The sequence below is a fragment of the Camelus bactrianus genome, chromosome 4 (assembly GCF_048773025.1).
Source record: "Camelus bactrianus isolate YW-2024 breed Bactrian camel chromosome 4, ASM4877302v1, whole genome shotgun sequence".
NCBI lineage: Eukaryota > Metazoa > Chordata > Mammalia > Artiodactyla > Camelidae > Camelus > Camelus bactrianus.
The window spans coordinates 1,880,359-1,899,299 of NC_133542.1; the positions used below are offsets into that span (position 1 = coordinate 1,880,359).

Sequence of the window (18,941 nt, forward strand, 5' to 3'; positions counted from 1 at the left end):
TTTTAATAGTATTCATCTGAACATACGGTTTTGACACCATGAGACCACAAGCCAGCAAACAAGATTTCAGGCAAAGCAAGAAAAACAACTAAGGGGATTTTCTGCTGCAAAATTTCCCCTAACTAAAACTGTAATTGAGAACAAATCTGACGCCATATTGGATCTGTTCCTTCAGTTTGAAGCACTGTGCCCTGTTTTCCAGGTTTAATCTTGCTGGCTTTGCACCTTTTGTAAAACAACGTTGCCTTTAGCCTAAAACCTACAGGAAAGCCTATTCTCGGGGCTCTGACCTTTAAGGATGTTAGCACTTCTGCACTTATGCAGAGATGGCAAGTTGCAAAATAGAGAATAACCTTTGTTTTGTTGGAGGCTTACAGGGACACAATAGCCTGAGCCACATGGATGGCTGCAAGAACAAAGAATCCCGGCAGCAAGAAGTTTGCACAACCAACCACACCCCCTCCCCTTTTTAGTTCAAAAGGAGCCTTAATTCTGACTTGGGAAAGATGATTCTCCAGGACATTAGTCCCCCATCTTCTTGGTCTGCCAGCTTTCTGAATAAAGTTACTATTCCTTGCCCCAAAACCTTGTCTCCTGATTTATTTATTTATCACTATTGTGCAGTGAGCAGAACAAGTTTGGCCTCAGTAACAGAACCAGCTTTGTCATTCCCTCTGATGTGAAATCTCTCTGGGTGTACAAGTGCTTGCCTTGTGGTGGTGGTGGCGGTGGTGGTGGTAGGCAAAAATATTTCACATCTCCTGATTTCATTAGGCTAAAATTTACTGCTATTTAAGTCAACTCTAGACTTTTACAGAATCACCTGCAGATGTGCTTCTGGGAGCTACAAAAATTCCAACAATGAAAATAATTCTATTGTCTCCAGACAAGATAATTTTCCTCAAAATTGAGCAGCTCTGAAACACACTTCAGGAGTACAGATAGATGCAGTGTTCTTCATTTCCCATGCTGTTCTGACACAATTTTCCACTTATATCAAAGTAAATTAAAATCAGTCTTCAATAGCAGATGCTCTGCCATGATACAACAATGTCAATTCCACTTATTTATTGAGCCAGAGCAGCTTTAGAATAAATGACTTTATACCAAACTCCTGCTTGATATCCTGTCTTCTCCCTGGTGGCTAATTCATTCTTCTTACTTCCTAAAAGTTCTCCTGTTATGGGAAGTTAGCCTTTACTGTGCACATTCAATTGGAAAGGCACAAATTAAATATGTGAGGGGATGACATACATATTTAATTCTTACTTATACATAAATACAAGCACACAGGACCTGTGTCTTGGAAGATGTCACTTTCTAATGTGGGCAAAAGGATGGTCTATAGTTCAATCAATGATCTAAAAGCAGTTTTCTAGGATATAATAAAGCAGTGCTTGAGTTATAAGACAGAACAACTCCTGGATATGAAACAGTGGCACCAATCAGTGGGTGCACATGTGTGCATACACACGCCTATGCACACGGAGCAGCCTTGGAGACACTCCATCTGTGCTGATGGAGCAAAGCCATGCTGGGGAGATGAGGAAAAAGTGCCTAATGCAATCAAACCAGGACACCTGAGTAATGGGTAATAGGAGTCAATTGAATTTTCTGGTTAGCTGAAGGCCAAACAAAAACACTTTTAGTTTCAAACGTCATTGTTAAAAACTTTCTTAAAGCACAGAAGCCTGTTTTCCTGCTTTGCTTAGTGTCACATGGCATATTAAACATGACAGATTCTTAGTTCTCTGACTGTGGAACGGGAAAGGCCTTGCTGTCATATTTCTGAACATTAGTCTATGTTTTGCAGCACAGTGGATACTGAAAATGGGGCAATTTGAGTGAATGGGAATGGAAATAACCTAGCAGTCAGTGACTGTGTGTGATTTGCCAACTTTCTCCAAAAAGTAGGGGTAGCAAGCAAATCAGATAAATTGAGGGATCCTGGGGTGGGGAGTCAGGTGGGCTGACAGCTGGTGGTCCCAGGTAGCTTGTTTTACTGTGTAAAATTGTGACTATGATCCAGACAGTAAAACATTGTCAAATTCCTGTGCCTGTAGCTTTGATACCTGGCCGAGTCTGTGAGCCAATTTTATCGATGGTGCATAATGAAGATAACTAACATTTCCTGAGGACCAGGTTATGTGACTTCCATGCATTGACTCACTGAATTCCCTAAGCACCCTTTGTGGTACATAACAGTCTTAAAATATGCAGCAGGGGATTATTCTGTTTGCAGATGATAAAATGAAACTCTGAACTGTTGAAGCCTGGCCCGAAATAATGCAGATGGGAAGACGCCGTGTTGGGAGCTAAGCTCGGGCCAGGCTACAGAACCTGAAGCTCCCAGCAAGTCCCCTCACCCAGGAACCTGGCCCACAGCCACTGCCTGGCCCTGTTCTATTTCTATGAGTGCTCATAGGAAAAAGCCAGGTACTCAGGGTCAATGCGACTTGATTAAGAAATTCAAACTGGGATAGCCTTTTGATGGGGACTGTAACCTGGGAGTGAAACTGGCAGTGAAATAAGGGAGGAAACATCTCTGGTTGTAAGAATATTTCTAGGGAAGAAGGTTCCCTGATGGGCTGGCATGGGAATCGCTGTGTTTGTGAGCCCCGTGTTGCACTGTTGGGTTGTGGGCAGGGAAGGAGAGAGGCTGTTCATACTGGTCATAGTCAATACAGTTTGTAAACAGCTGAGTTCTGTTCCCTCACAGCTCAGACACATGCAGGACATGAGGATGCTTAGCTAATGACCAACAGTTGGTATCAAAGGCCAAGAGTGGGGTGGGGAGGAGAGATGGGGCCACCTTCTGGAAGAACCGCTGCCCCAGGGGACCAGGAAGGTAGTGAATGATTGGGGATGCACAAAGGGTTTCTATGGCCTCATCAGGTAGTTCCTATTTTAAACTGATAGTCTGGAATATATGGTCAAATGCGGTGGAATGTCTGCTCTTATTTTAAGTTCTACAAACACTTAAACGGATAGATTTCTATCTCCATTATACATGCACTGCCGGGTGACCTTTATAGTCAATGTGAGGATCAAAAGAGTGAGTACTTATTAATGCTATTACCATGCTTCTACTGAATTAACACTTCAGCAACAGTATAACGGCCACGCTCCTTAACAACTGCCTCTGTAAGGGTCTTGTAAGTCACAAATAATAATTATAAAGAAAATATATTAAAAATAATAACAATTACAGTTACAACAACTATGTTGTTTATAACGATGATAGTGTTAGCATCTCCCTCTCATATTAAACATTACCCAACACTAGATTCCTTAGGAAACAACGCCAATGCATTTTTGGACTTTTCTAAGTCTTCACCCACTGAAGCCTTTTTATTCACATTGGTCCACCAAAGCCAGAATTGCTGTTCCTTGCATGGTGGGCTGCCATGCTGCGATGTTCTGGGCTTTTTCTGGCACAATGCGTCTATACTGGGTAGTCAAGGTTCCACGTACCCATTCTGATTTCCAATATATTGTTCTCCAGAGCCAACAGAGGGGCCACTGGAAAGAGGCCACATATACTGTGGTGAACCCAAACTGAATACCTGTTGAAGGAATGGACACAAAACATGGAGTGGTGGATGGATGGAAGGACAACATAAATTCTTTTACTCCTGTAAAGAGAGAGGGGAAAATGGTGAACTAAATCCCAAAGAGAAAAGACGTTCATGGTAATAATAATGTACAACAGTGAAAGAATCCAAACAAAAGGCAAATATAAAATCTCTGGAAAGAAGACTCATTACAACCTGTTTCTTTCACATATATACCCTTAGTAGAAATAACATACTTAAAAATCTTCAACCAAACATAATTATTTGCTCATAATAAACTTGGGAATCTTGAAGCAAATTATTCACTCTTTGTGTTGAAATAATACAATCTTGGAAGATGATTTGTATTTGAGGATTAAAAAAAGAATATTGTGGATGTATCTAACAATTTAAATAGAAATAAGAAATGTACCTTTGGGAAAGCTATGCATAGAGAATGTTGGAGGAAATACACTGAATATAGGCAAGTGAGCAAGCTCCCTTGAGTCTGGGAAAGTGAGTGCAGCACATTCAGAGAGTCTATGAAGTTATTACAAGTCACAGAAAGGTATGCAATTAAAGTGTCTTCCTAAGCAAAATATTCTTCTTCAGGAATTTTTATCTTGATATTTCTATGGTCTGTGAGGTCACAGGAAGTCAAAGTTATGGTGGTGGCTTAGAAGTTCTTTTCTCTCTGTGTGTAATTTACAGAGCAATGCTACAGATGGGGCAGCAGAGATCTGTGGTAAGCTGTTCCATAGGGTGGGGGAGAGGTTAGAAATGATAAGGTCAGAGATCTAAAAGACTTTTAGACCCTCCCCTCCTAACTGGCAGACCTTTAAAGTAAACTAGCACAGGTATGTAACTAAGACAGTGGATGAGAGGCAAATTTATAGTCCCTTTAGTGTTACTGCTCAGTCAAGGGGTAGGGACCACTCTGGCCAGGAACGGCAAGACCGTGAATGGGGTGGATGGGTAGGAGGAGCTGACATTTGCTTCTGACCTGAGAGGCAGGCGTGTGTTGCAGAAAAGCCGACAGTGCTGGAAAGATGCAGTAGGTCCACAGCCCAAAAGGAGCTGTCATATTCAGGGAGGTCAGAGAGAAAGAACCAGAGTTAGTGACACCACAGGGTCAGCAGCGTGGCAGCATTGATGTCAGTATCTGTGTCCATAACCCACCTAACCCTACATGAGCTCATCTGCCTACGGGGGCAGGTAAGTAGCAGAAATGCTTGGAGTGGGTGCAGCCACTGGCAAATTGGCAAGTGGACATCCTAAGGAAACGCAATGCTCACCATCACCATATTGGAAATAGGGCCTCACAGTGTCAGATCTCCTTCTTATTCAAGAGAAGCCAGAAATTAAGAGTTTATTAGCAATCAACCCAGATCAAAACCCAGAAAAGATATCATTTTATAATGACAAAGCAGGCACAGACTATTCAGAAATAAATTAATGAAAAATATTAAGAAGATTCTGATAAATGATTTAAAAAAAGAAAAAAAAAGATGATTGAATGAACAGTAGAATGCACCACCATCTTCAGTGGGCAGACTCAAATTTGGGGGACATAGAACATTTTTTCTCCAAAATAAATTTAGTATCTGAATGCAAATTTAGTTAATATTCCCAAATGGATTTAAGAAAAAAATCTGAAAAGTGATCCTAAATGTATTCCAGAAATATACCTATATATACAAATAAAGTAATGAGGAGGGATGTTTGAATTTGTAGTATTAGGGATATTCTGGAAAAGGATAAAACAGGACCAACTCTAGGAGGTATTAATCTATGTTCATGGAAACAGTATAGAAATAGTGCACTGAGAGTATGAATGAAATACATTACATTTCAAGAATAGACGTGGATATTTATGAGATTTTAGTAATATTATAAAACTGACACTTCAAATCAGTGGATTCAAGTTCTGCAGTAATTAGCTAAATCATTGGAAGGCCTGGTAGACTGTCCTCATTTATGACATTAAAATAAATTCCAGATAATTTTTTAATTAAAAAATAAAACACCAGAAATAACCCAACATGATTAAATGTGTTCAGATTTTCAAGCGAGAAGAACTTTCTAAAAAGCTTTTGGAACAAAGACCAAAAAGAGCAAAGGCCTAGCAACTCAGCAAGGCCAGAAACGCCCACTGTAAAACAAAACGAACCCTGGACCAACCATCTCTCACGGCCCTGTATTGCTCTCTGATATGTTCTACACTTTCTTCTTCCCTTTAAAGTCCAGTTTCTTGGAGAAGTACCTGCGCTGAAGACTCCTCAGGGCTCAGAGCCCTGCATCCCCCACGGCCCTCATCGCAGCACTGAGACAGGAGTTGTACTGCCGGTGGCTGCGAGTTTCAAACTAGTCAGCATTTTCAGCTCGTGTTTATTTGATTACCAGTTAGCTTTTGCCGTGGACAAATATTTTCCTCTCAGGGGGATGTTTTCCCCCCTTAATTTTTGTTTTATTAAATAAACTTAAAAAGCCCAGACAGAAAAGTTTGTGTGCACATATGCACACACACAGATACACACAGATCTGTTTTTTAAAGTCTACCTAAGTATAGTCCTCCTCCTCCTTTTCCCCAGGCTTGGCAATTAAAGGTGGGCTTTAGCTCTTTCTTTATTGCCCCACACACCCCCCCCTTTCTCACTATGCTCCTTTTAGTCAGTGTTCAAATCCCTCTTAAGCCAGGTTACAGCCTTCTCTGTGTTGCCTCAACTAGTTTCTCCCAACAGCTCTGCTATTCTTCTTTCTCTTGGTGGATTTCTCTTCTCCCATGTGCCATGTACATGGCCATTTTCCCCAGGGCCTCGTCCTCAATCCTCCACTTGGCAGGAATGAATCGCCCCCACGGCCTCACCCACAGCTCCTCTGAGCTCCTGACTGTTGAATCCAGCTTAACAACGGGCATCACTCCTCAGATGTCCCATAGACATTTTGCAATCAAAATGCCACACACAGAACCATCTCCTCGAATGCATCTCCTCCCCTTACACTCCCACTGCAGATCCGCTCTCCAGATGGGTCACTGGAAAGTCACCTCAGCAGCTCTGCAGCCCGCCGCCCCGGCCCTGTAGTCCCCTCTGCAGCAGTCACCACTTCTGCCACCCACGACTCTCTCCCTCTGCCCAGGGCCTCTCTGCAGGCGTGTGCCACTTGTCTGGATTACCTGGGGTGGCCCCCGAAATATCCTTTCCCCCCAAAATATGGGCCTCCCCCCAAAAATGTTATTATCCATTCTGCTGCCAGTATAACCAGATCTACTTTAACATAATCATTATACAATTCTCTTGCTTACATATATTCCAATATAGCCCTGTTTCTTTAAGGATACATTCAAGTCTAATCACACAAGACCCATCGTGACAGTGGCCTTGTGCACCTGATATTCCCACCTGTGGATACTTTGTTCTAACCCTACTTGTTGTTCTTCAGTCTGGCCAAGCCGCTTCATGCCGTGTACTCTTATATGTCTCTACCTCTCTGCATGAAGTGTCCACTCCCTCTACCACACATTAGAGAGCTAACTTCCTTTCACCTTTCAAAATTCAGTTCAAATATTCCCAGCTCTATGAAGTCCAATGTGTGTTCACCTGCTTAGGAATCCATCAACTACTCGTCAAGTCTCGCCTGCCCTGCGGAGTGCAGACACCAAGTCTTACCTGTCTTGGTCTCCTCAGCAGTTGATACAGTGTTTGGCATAGCAGGTGCTCAGTGTTTGTTGGATAGATAAATGAATGAATCAGTAAAGAGATGAGAGGTCTACAATCCCCCCCAGTTACTCAGCTGCCATTTTGGAAAGTTCATTCTGTGGAGTTAAGGAAATGTCAGTGCAGGTGGTGGGCAGACAGAACAGAGGTGAGGGCGTGGGGGAGAAAGGCCTGGTCCTGGAGAGCGCAGGAGAGGCGTGGGTGGGAGAGCACTGGAGAGAGAGGGAATGGAGGGGGCGGGTGCAAGGAGATGTTGAAGAACAACTGATATTAACTGCAGTAAATTAAATGGAGAACATAATATATGAAGGGAAGATCAAGTTAACACAGCAAGGGTGGAAAAGGCAGTACCAGAGACGAAGAGCTCTCACTTCATCACTCACTGCATTTCACTTACGGCACCCGCCCTCTGGGAAGGCAGCGCCAAGTTCTTGAGAGACTGGTGTTTGTGCTGTGGGTGCTCTAAGTACAAAACGGTATCTTATGGCTTCCAGATTTTAAGACTGATAGATTATTTCTCTTATGTCCCGTGTCTGAGTTCTCAAACAGCAGGATCTTTTGCTTCTGGTGGTGAGCTATTGTGGTTAATAACTCAGGGTTACTCCAATAATCTCAAAGGACAGTGGGGAAATCACTAGAACAAATAAAAGAGAAATTTCACTCAGAAAAAAACATATGGCCTATAGAAACTTGTGGGGGCCTTGGGGACAATGTTACCGCCAACTCATCTAACAGTTGTATGTGAGTGCATTGAAACTCCAAGCTCAAGTCACTTAAACACGTATGAGAACCAGGGTCCAGGCTGTGGTGCTTCAGACATGCACGGGAAGATGAAAAGCCTGACTATTGCCTCCGACAGGATCAGTCCAGCCGGGGAGCGCAATGGACACAGACATGATCACGCACCATCAAGACAAGAATCAACTGCAATTCATGCTTAGAGAGGAGAGCAGAAAATCTCTAAAAAGTTGAGGGTTTGCTGCCAAGGCTTGGCAAGAGCCCTTCCAGGCAGAAAAGCAGAGAAAGTTACTTCTGGCGAAGGAGACTAGGGATGGTGGCAGGGTGCGAGGCCTAAAGAAGCAAGGGTGGAGGGCTCCAGGGTCATCTGTCAGAAGCTGTTCCCCTTCAGCGGCTAAGAGGCCTAACTAAAAAGGCAGGTGTGGTGTCATTAATGATCATGGGGAAAACTGGGAGGAGGAAACTGAGGTCAGGAGATCACCACCAAAGGCACTTTATTTGAGAGGAACAAAAATAATTCAAAAAGCACTTGGAAATCCTATCTCCCATGAACGAAAAGAACACAAAATAAGTTTCATTCCAGCGTTGAATACAGAATAACAGACTGCCAACTCTCAGAAATGGATTGAATTTTCTAATTCGTTAGGGATTATTTAGAGAATAGGAAAACGAATAAATCTGAACAATCTCTCTACAATAGCTGTTACTCCATCCTGTTATGTAGGGTAGAGTTAGGCTGAATTATTTAATTAGTATTTTAATGAGACTATAAAGTTCTAAAAGTCCTATCAATTTCTCCCAAAAGCGTACAACTTTTCCTTTCAATGACCTTTATTTGACTTAACTAGAACAATAACTATTTTCCAAGGCTTTTTTCGTGTGTGTTAAAATACCAAATGATATGCTGCCCTCAGAATGTTGTTGTTATTATTAATGCTGATAATAGCCCCAATAAGAAATATTTACAATTATGACTCATTTTGGAATAACAGGTCATTGGATTAAAGTCCTTTTGAAAATAAGCAGAAAAAACGAACGTAATTTCTACACCAGGGACAGGAGCTGCACCCTTAATCGAACCTGGTCACTAAGCACAACAAAAGCAAAGATGAAACTCAAATCAGACACCAGGCCACAAAGCATAGCTGACTGAAGATGACACAAAATGACCTTTCATTCACCGAGGGAATCAGATGCGTTTCTATGTATATTATATATTTTAAAAGCAATTATTATATATATAGCATGTAATTTAGGAAAAAGAAAACTCCCTCTTTCTGTAGACTTATAAACAAGAAGCCCAATGGGGTGTCTTGCAGACATGAACCGGCATGCATAAATGCAAAGCCTATTGACAAAAATACTTTCCTGTCTCCTAAGCTTAAAAAAAAAAAAGTAATTCAAGGCAGTGGTGAGCTCAAAGGTCTCAGATACAAAACGTGCACATCATCAGCCTTCTAGTAGATAAAAGTGCGCCATGCATAATAGAAAAGATGAAGTTTCCTATGGAAATCTATTTTGAGATGCAACAATTTAAAGGCAACCGAGAGCTCAAAACCAAGTTCAAACAAAGAGAAACAAAGGCCAAGCAAATTTACAGAAATGGACAAAGACATTGGAGAAGGAGGGGATCTGTGTTCTACCAATACTCCAGATCAGCAAATTCATCCTGATTTCAAGCCAGTGATGTGCCATGAGGTGACTCAAGGAACCAGGCTGAAACCATCGGCCAGAAGAAATAGGAAAAATGTCAAAGGCAGGTGTGAGGTGTGGAAGGGGTGACCCTGTGACCCTTGCTGCCATGAGGCAGGATGCTCTTGCGGGCTTTCTGCACAGGCTGGCGGGCTCACATGACTCTGTTTAGAAGGATATCAGCCAACAGCTGTGCCACACGGGCTGCAGCCCGTGCTGAGTCACATCTAGTAACGGTTCTGAGTTCATCCTTAGACGACATGACCAGAAGGATCTGAGAATCAATGATGGAGAATTACCTGAATGAGTATTCCATTTCATTCCTTGGCAGTAAACCTTCAGCTTTGTACAACATAAATATTGACAAAGATATACACAGGCAACCTATTTGAAAGCCTGACTGCATAATTGCATCTAATTGAGAAAAGCGGGATCCGTTTCGGTATGCTAGGTCTTTGTTTGGCTCGGTAACCGATGCTTCTGAGACCCAAAGCATATTCTAGTATAACCGACAGCACAGAAATCCCCACTGATGACTTACTCATTTCAGGGTATTCATAAAATAACCCCAGTTTGCCCGTTGGATACAGATGGTTGTCCCATTCCCATCGTGGGGTGGTCTATTCTGCTCCCGAAACTGTGGCATCATTAGATTCATGACCCATCTGTCAAACAGATCAAATTATAAAGCAAGATATTATCAGACCAAGGTCATAAAAGTATTACTGACATTTCAAGCTGAACACATCATCTTCCCAAGAATTTAATTTCTTGTTTTCAGGATAAATTTCTTTTTATTGCTGCCTACCTACACTCAAGTATTGTGAAAACTAGTCCTGACTACGTACCTTGTGTTTACCAAAATTGTAACGACTACTACTACTTTATCTCCTACCTCCTTTTCAGGTGGGCACTTTAGCTTTTAGAAGATACCTACCCTCATTTGTTTTTTCCCCCATTTCTCTGCTATTATCCACCATGGCATTTCCAGTTTGTAAATTGTCAGAGAAAATAAGTAAAAGAAAGAAATACAGGGTCGGTGAGCTGGTGATAAGTGCTGCAGAGGAAAATAAAGGAGGGCGAGGAATGTGTGGTAGGGAGGAGTGTGGATGGGGCAAGTGACCTTTGAATAAGGCAAAGACGGAGGCAAAGGTGTGGGCAGAGGGAACAGTGATCACAGGCCTTGAGGTCCCTCACGCTGGACAGACAGCATGGAGGCTGGTGTGGGCCAGAGTGAATAGGAAATAAGTGGTGGTTTTGGGGGGTGGAGCCTTAGAGGCTGCCGTGAGGATGTTCATTTTTCCCTCTGAAGGAATTGTGGAACCATGGAGGATCACTGAGCAGAAAAGTGATACTCTACCGTTGGATCGAACAGGTCCAAGACCCTAATTTCAGCTGAACAAATCAAGGGCCAAAGAAGTGACATGCCACCTCAAATTCAGTGCAGAGCTTGAAAGAAACAGCCTCGACTCGCAGCCCAGTGCTCTGCACCCTTCTGGATGTTGTCCCACAGAGCTGTCTCTAAGGTTAAATTTTTTCCTCACTCAGAGGCTTGTGGGACAACTGAATGCTTCCCCCTTTTTCAAATGGCAATTTGTCCTGAAAGGAATTCGGAGTTGGCAGTGAAACAAGGCATGGACCTGTAGACTACAGAGCTGTTGTTCCTGAAAGCAACAGCTGGCGCGTGGTTTACTCGTGGAGTTCAGCAGAAGAGACAGAGCAACAACAGACAACTTAGCATCTGGCGGAGCTTCGGCTGACTGCACTGCACGTTTGGATGGATTTCAAATTTGGACAGTGAGGCGTCTTCACACGAAAGGCAGGTGTATACATCATACATGCCCACACGTCTGTATGCACACACACGTGGACACACACAGAGTATATGATGTGACTTGTAAAGAGCTTCCCCTGCTAGGTTTCCCACTGCCTCTGATCTCAGCGTTAACCTTTCCCTGGCCATGCTCCCAGGGTTGCTACGAGATTTCTTTGCAATGGAACATGCCCTTCGCTTCACAAACTTTCCCCAATTCTTTCAATGACATTAGGGGAAGAGCAGGGAGCTCTGTGAAGTGCTGGGGATATGGACTCGAGATACCCCTGAATCTGAATCCACACTTCATGGCTTATTTGTTATTTAACTTTATTTACATTCAAAATGCAATTGTTGCAGATCTCAGAAGTTGATTTACACTCACTGCTGTGGCAGAATGTTGCGGTCAGTAGACCCACCACTGGATCCTCTTATTCAACACGTCCTTCCAATAATTCACATATTACTGTATCACAAAATGCCCATTTCTATATTTTGATACCTGCTTTTCAGTATAATTATCTTCCTTCTTTATTCTCTAAATCTTATGATTTTTAAACATTTTTCTGAGAAGTGTTCCACAGGCACTTTACATATGATAAGTTGATAAAGAGATCCTGGAGCTCAAAACCACATTTAAATCCTGAGATAAACTCAACTGTGCCGTATACATGGATAGGTTTAGTCTGCTTCCTTTGTTACTTTGTTTAGTAATTTTTGTTTCAAACAAGATCCTACTGTATAGCACAGGGAACTACATTCAATAACTTTTAATAGCCTATAGTGGAAAAGTATATGACAAGGAATACATATATATATATATGTATATATATGTGAATCACTATGCTGTATACCAAGAATTAACACAATATTTTACACCAACTATACTTTCAACAAAAAATGTTGAAATAAAATTGGGAGGTGAAACTTCGACTGCCCAGGCTGCTGTCAAGATGAAACGATTCAAAGCAGGCCAGGTATTAGCAAACCCCCTAACACATCAAAACCCCATATGGGATCTTCTTTTTGAGCAACACAGGCTAACCAGCTGTGGTCACCTGTAAATAAGGTTGAAGTCACTTAGACCCTTGGCTTGGGAACGCCGTGGCCACCGGGGTGGCGGTCACTGCAGCTCCTACGAGAATGACGGGGACAGCCTGCTCCTGACGCCGCTCCCCAGGCCGCAGCCCGGAACACTGCAGTCAGGTCTGAGGTCCGGCCGGGAGCGCACAGCTCCACAGCCACTCGGAGCCCTGCGGTGCGGGTGGAGCTGGGACCGCGCTCGTCCATCACCCTTCCAGGCACCCAGACTCGGGAGTCCCCTGGGGGAATTTTTCTCTGCCTCATAATTCCTGTCTCAGCCTCTTGTGGAATGCGGTCCATGCCCAACGGAAGCAGGGCTTTAACCCTCCGGGACCCAAATCCATCACGGTTTGGATCCAGGGTGTAACTTCCATGTTAACTCACCTGGTGCTCCCTTCTTGTGCTGAACTGCCCTCCCCCGTCGATGACATTAGGTCGTATTAGAAGTCCCGACTTGCTTGTCCTTAGCTAAGACTCTGAGCCTCTTGCTCAGTCTTCCTGACTGGAACCACTCTTCTGTGGCAGAAAAGCTTGGGCTGTCGGCAACCCATCATTGTCCTCGGTCTTTTGGGCTTTCTGTTGGTTTATGGTTCTCATGCAGGGATACCAATTTGCACATGAGAAACACCTGTAGACATTTTAAAAAATACAGACACTGGATCCTCCCCACTCTCCAGCCAAGGCTGGAAGCTTTCTCCCTCTAGCAGGGGTTACACAATAATTTGCTTGGGAATTGACCACACATATTGGCATAATCATGGTAAATTGCCCTTTACTCAGTGCTTCCCACGTGGCATTTTCTACTTCATGTTGTCTTTGTACGTTCATTATCACATTTAATCCCTGAATTATAGATAATCACCTTTTCTTTTGAGGACACTCCTACTTGCTAATCTTGAATACAAGTATCTTTGATTCTCTTAATCTATTTCATTCCTGAGTTTCCTGTTCCTGGATTTAAAGAGTGAATTATGGACACATGTATTTAAGATTCTCTTAATATATCTATCTGACTCATCCTCTAACCAAATCATATCTGGAGAAGAGAGATTTTCTCTTTTAAATATTTGCATTTTCTTACTATATAGTAGTGCGTACACACGGTGGAAAATGTAGAAAGCATATAAAGTAAGAAAATTACAGCCATACATTATCTAAACACCAAAGGACAGTGCTATGTCATGTTGGGCATTTAACCATTTTTCTTAATATTTTATCATAAAATTTCCCTAGGGCAAGTTACTTAACCCTGGAATTGTACTAGACTTTTGTCAAGTACAGAATAAAATTCCCAGAAATGACCCCAACATCAAAATAGTACGTGAGGCTGGGAAGGCCATAGGGCACTCAGCTTAGTCTCTGAGTCCTACAAAGAATGCTGTTAATTCACTGATGTTACTCATTCGATGCCTGTGAGTCACTCACTCACTCAGCTGGCTCGGACTGAGACCTACTTTATACCAAGTGCCGATCCAAGTGCTGGGGAGACCCCAGAGAGAGAATGGATCACGGCATCACTGTCCTTCTTCATTTGCTCCCAGAATCCTACTCAACAAACCCACATGGGATTGGGGGGTGGAGGCAGGTGAGATATGGTAAAATTCATTTCATTATGTTCCTTTAGACATATTTAAATAGCATGAAATAGTCACTAACTTTGATAAGTTTTCTTTTCCCTTCCTATGTATTTTTGAGGATGGGTATAGTTTTGGGGCAGCAAGAGTAATTGATAGATCTTTAGTATGTTAGGATTTTATATGAAAAATTAAGAAGGAAACTGGCACCTTATACAAAGAGAAGAGGCAGTGAGGAAAACACAAGCCACCCTCGAACTTGGCTACCATTCAGAATTTCTGGTATTCAAAAAAGGGAAACATAATTCAAAATATTTTCCCTAAATATTTTAGCCCAGAGTAGAAATACATGTAGGCAAAGTTCAGCTCACTGGAACCTACAACAACGTGCTTACTTAAGCGAAGGTATAAACAGACCACAGATACTATAATGCATCCTTTACTTTAAACTAGTTAATGTGAGCAAGTTTCATTTCACATGAATTGCTCAGTACCAATTTAGGAAATATATCCTTCTTGATTGGTAAAAATAGCTCACTGATAACCAGATTCAACAAAATTTAGTGTTAAATAATTAACCTATTTCCTTCAGGAAATGCTTTTGAGTAATCTGAGTTAAGTATTTCCTCTATCTGATCTATTTCTTTTCACAGAGAAAAGTAGTATTATTTGCACATGAGCTACTTTTACTCCTCTGGAGAAATCTGACTGTGAGCTCAGGGTAAGAGTTGTCTACTGCACAGTAGGGAAAAAAAAGATTCATTTCACAGCAAAGATCAGAATCTTTTTTTTGAGGGGCATGGTGAGCTGGGGGACAAGGGAAATGCCTTTGTTTAGAGACAGACCACAGTAATCCATCCTGAAGCTGAAAGATGAAGACCTTGTGAAGAAATGTGGAAGGACACACTGACACCCAAATGTGTTCACTCTGCAAAAACAGAAAGAAGGAAAGAAAAAATAATTTAACTGCCCTATAAAGAGAATGGACAGAAAATTGGTAATAAGGGAGAGTGAAGGAAAGTTAGGGAAGGGAGGAGAAACAGTGAAAGGGAACTTGGATGCGGTGGGCAGAATAGCAGGTTTCTGGAGCTTACAATGAAGGATGATAAGAAAAAAAGTAAAGTTTAAAAAAAGTTACAACGTTTAAAATAGTTTAAAAATTAAAAAATGAAGTTAAAAAAATAATTTTTTTATAGTGGCATGGAAGATTTTAAAATGATGGAGGTTTTTTATTTCAAAATTCAAGTTGTTTGAGTTTCTCCTCCATGCTCCAAACAACAGTAAGAATTGCTTGTGTAATTGGTTTTGGGGGACACCACAGAGAGGGGTGAGCAATGCAGTTAGGCTGGCCAGGAGCAGAATGCTTTTGTGGAAGGCAAGACAGAAGAGAGATCAACAGTTTCATGAGGACAGAAACTCAAAGCCAGAAATTATCTTAAAAAGCTTAGTGTGGTGGGCAGAAAAATGTTCCCCCCCAATATGTCTATGTCCTTATCACCAGAAAATAGGAAGAGGTCAGTTTCCCTTGCAGAGGGGGTCTATGATTTCAGATGAGGTTAACGTTGCTAACCAGCCTTCTCTAAGAGAGACGAGCTGGATTATAGAGGTGAGCCCATTGTAATCACCAGGGTCATTAAAGTAGGAAGAGGGAGACAGAAGAGGGGAGAGAGGAGAGGAGATTTGACCACAGGATCAGAGTCAGAGGCACACAACCATGCTGACCATGAAAGAAGGAAAAGAGGTCACAGGCCAAGAGACGTAGGTGGCCTCTGGAAGCCAGAAAAGTCAAAGATACAGTTTCCCCTGAGGCCTTCAGAAACAGCCGTGCCAATATTTTGACTTCAGCAGGCTCCTGCGTTCAAGAACCCTACGAGGTTAAATTTGTGTTGTTTAGTGGAGACTATTTCTTTTTTCTTCCTACTACCATGTCATTTGGGGATACTTGTTACAAAAGAAAGTGAATACACTAAGCTCCTTGAAATGTTCAGAAATTGCAGATAACACTGGAATGTCCACTTTGATATGGGATAGGGCTTATGTGAAAATCCAAAGGACAGTGTGACTTTTGCTAACATCTGCTTTTCTCATTTTTAGGAAGAGAACAGTAAGTCAAAACCTCTGTAGTTATTATTTTAGACAAGTGTCTCTTAAAACATTATGTAGCCCTGTGCCTTAGGACACCAAGAGAGTCTCTGTTCTTAGAAGAACATGAATTCCATGAGATAGGGTCTTACATCTGAGTCCCACAGTGGTCTCTTATTGGCAATGAGAAATTGGGCAAATCATTTACCCTCTTTAAGCCACGGGATCTTCATTTGAAAAGGAAGATAAGAATAAGGATTGTTTGGGTGATTAAATTGTACACACACACACACATATATGTACAACATTTAATACAGTGACTAACACATACTAGGCACTCAACAAATTCCTGTTATGGATTTTTAAATGCATGTATAAAAGGAGGAGAAAGTTGCGGGATGTTGTGGGAAAACTTAGTTCACGGCCCCAAAAAGGGCCATCTCTCAACGGGCTCTGATCAGTCAGTCCCCAGTGATGGGCTAATAAGCAGAAACTATAGCACTTGAGGATTTAATTTAAACATAAAAAGGAAGGAATTTAAACATAATTATTAAACAGGAGGTATGTTTACACTGTTGGCTGGATCATCTTATCTGGAGAGCTTTAATAAGCAGAGAGTCTCCCCTGTTTTAGAGATGGGCATGCAGGAAAATTACTTGGATGGGTGGGCCGTTCTCACCCCAAGATCACATGACTTAGTACTCACGGAAGTAACACCTCTTGTATGTTATTCCAGATGGACTGTCCTCCCATGATTATTGTCAGCTGCATCATCAGTTCAAGGAGACAGCCACCTGGGTCACACTGGAATATTAGACAGAAAATCTCATTTAAATTTTAGATAGCTCTAACATGAAATAAAGTCATTATTTTATGCCTAAAAAAATCTAAGGAACAGAGAGTAAAGACACTCTTCATTGGGCAACTAAGAGAAAACATGAAACAGGTTAGACTGTCCGAACACAAAGCTGTATTCACACGTCTTCATTTCTGTATTTTCACAGCCAATACACCAGATCTCCAGGATAAGTCACAAATCTGCCATTAAAGAATGTGATGTAGAAACACGAGGAGTAGTATTTGACAAACTGGAAGAAGAACACCTTCATGGCTAGGTTGTTCCCACAGTCAGTCTGGTCCTTGGGATCTCTGCAGCTAGAATAAAGAAAAGTTAAGTCTGTAAAACTGTGAACAGCTTTGAGACCATAATCAAAGCCACGGACACATGAGTTAACAAGCTAAATATGTATATATATATATATATATATATATATATATATATATATATATATATATACACAATTCACACTTTTTTCATATAAGCTGTTTTGAATTCCTTAAAATAACTACTATGTTAATTCCAACTGTACACACTGTTGTAAGAGTTTCTCCCACTATGAATGCAATATCACACAAGGCAAAAAAAAAACAAAGTCACCCGTTCCTTAAAATTTATAAGCACAACAGTATCCAATGGGCAAGAACTGTCCTCTGTCAGGTGTAAGTTGAAAGAAAGCTACTTCTACACATCCTGCTAAGTGAAATTCTCTTGTCTCCCTGAACGGCAGGAAGGTAGGACTATTGAAGAAAACAAACAAAACACGGGGCAACTTGCTAGAAGCATTTGGGGAACATAAAACATCCTGCTAGTTCAAAATTTGAATTGGTCTTAGTGTTTTCAGAAGATGACCACTGAGCAGACAACTGGGAGAACGACCCAGCCACATGCAGTGTGTGGGAAGCAGTTAACTAGGGCCGCTAAGCCGCTGGCTGGGATACAAGCCAGAGAGAAGAAACATTTGTTATAGAAGCCACAGCTGATGAGAATGGAGCTACACTAACAGGAACAGCATGGGGGGAGGACACATAACAGTGTGATTACTTGTCCTCTCCGTAACGCACAAGCAAATCTGCCACTGGAACCACGACCCTCTTCCACTTATTTGCAATAGAGAGACTATTTACTTTCAACAATAGGGTACATGATCTAATGTAATTGAAATTATTATTAAGCACTGACATATTTACACAGAGCTTGGACATTCTAAAGCTTTCTTTGTCCCTTTTACTAATGCATAGCTGCAGCTAATTCACTTCTCATATAGGCTAGAGAAAATACGTTTACACTTGAAGTTTTCTAAAGACTGTAATGTACTGGAATTGAAGTGCCTAAAAGATAAAGTCTCTGTTTTGACCTGGTTCTAAAACTGGTGTAGAAATGACCTCAGCTGCAGAAGGAGCTTAACAGACTCAGTCATCTTGATTGCCACTTTCTCATATAAGGCGTTCAGGGTCACGATGATGTTAAAACTGATGAGGGAAGCAGTGATGGGCGTGGCCCACCTGCACAGTCAGGTACTTCTGGATTGGGTCTCTTCCATTCAGGTTCTTGGGAAGTTCTGCTGAAAATACAATGAACACTGAAAGTCCGTAGACAATGATCCCAATAACTGAAGCAATGGTCAACAGGACCTGACAACCCAAAAGCCCAGCAGCATAAGGCTCACTAATGATCATATTTTTACACAGAAAACTTGCCCCCAATCTACGCTTAAACAGACAACATGCACGTGCTGTAAACCTCACATAAACCTGAGAAGTGATGTAAATCGCATGTAAATGCCACAAGAGACGTGAATATCCGGCATGTTAAATTTTAGGGGAGGAGGAATGAAGGATGTCAAAAAGA

The 18,941-nt window shown here is 41.8% G+C and overlaps 1 long non-coding RNA gene across 1 annotated transcript in view; it reads right to left on the reverse strand.

Annotated features, from left to right (window-relative positions):
- Positions 1 to 2,617: 2,617 nt before the first annotated feature.
- LOC141577352 (uncharacterized) overlaps positions 2,618 to 18,941 on the reverse strand; it is a 42,113-nt gene continuing 25,789 nt past the window's right edge. The window contains exons 2-4 of the long non-coding RNA XR_012506224.1: positions 16,959 to 17,056; positions 10,242 to 10,365; positions 2,618 to 3,635 (exon numbers count right to left, since the gene is read on the reverse strand). This is a non-coding gene — a long non-coding RNA (uncharacterized LOC141577352). The remainder of the gene's footprint in view (positions 3,636 to 10,241; positions 10,366 to 16,958; positions 17,057 to 18,941) is intronic.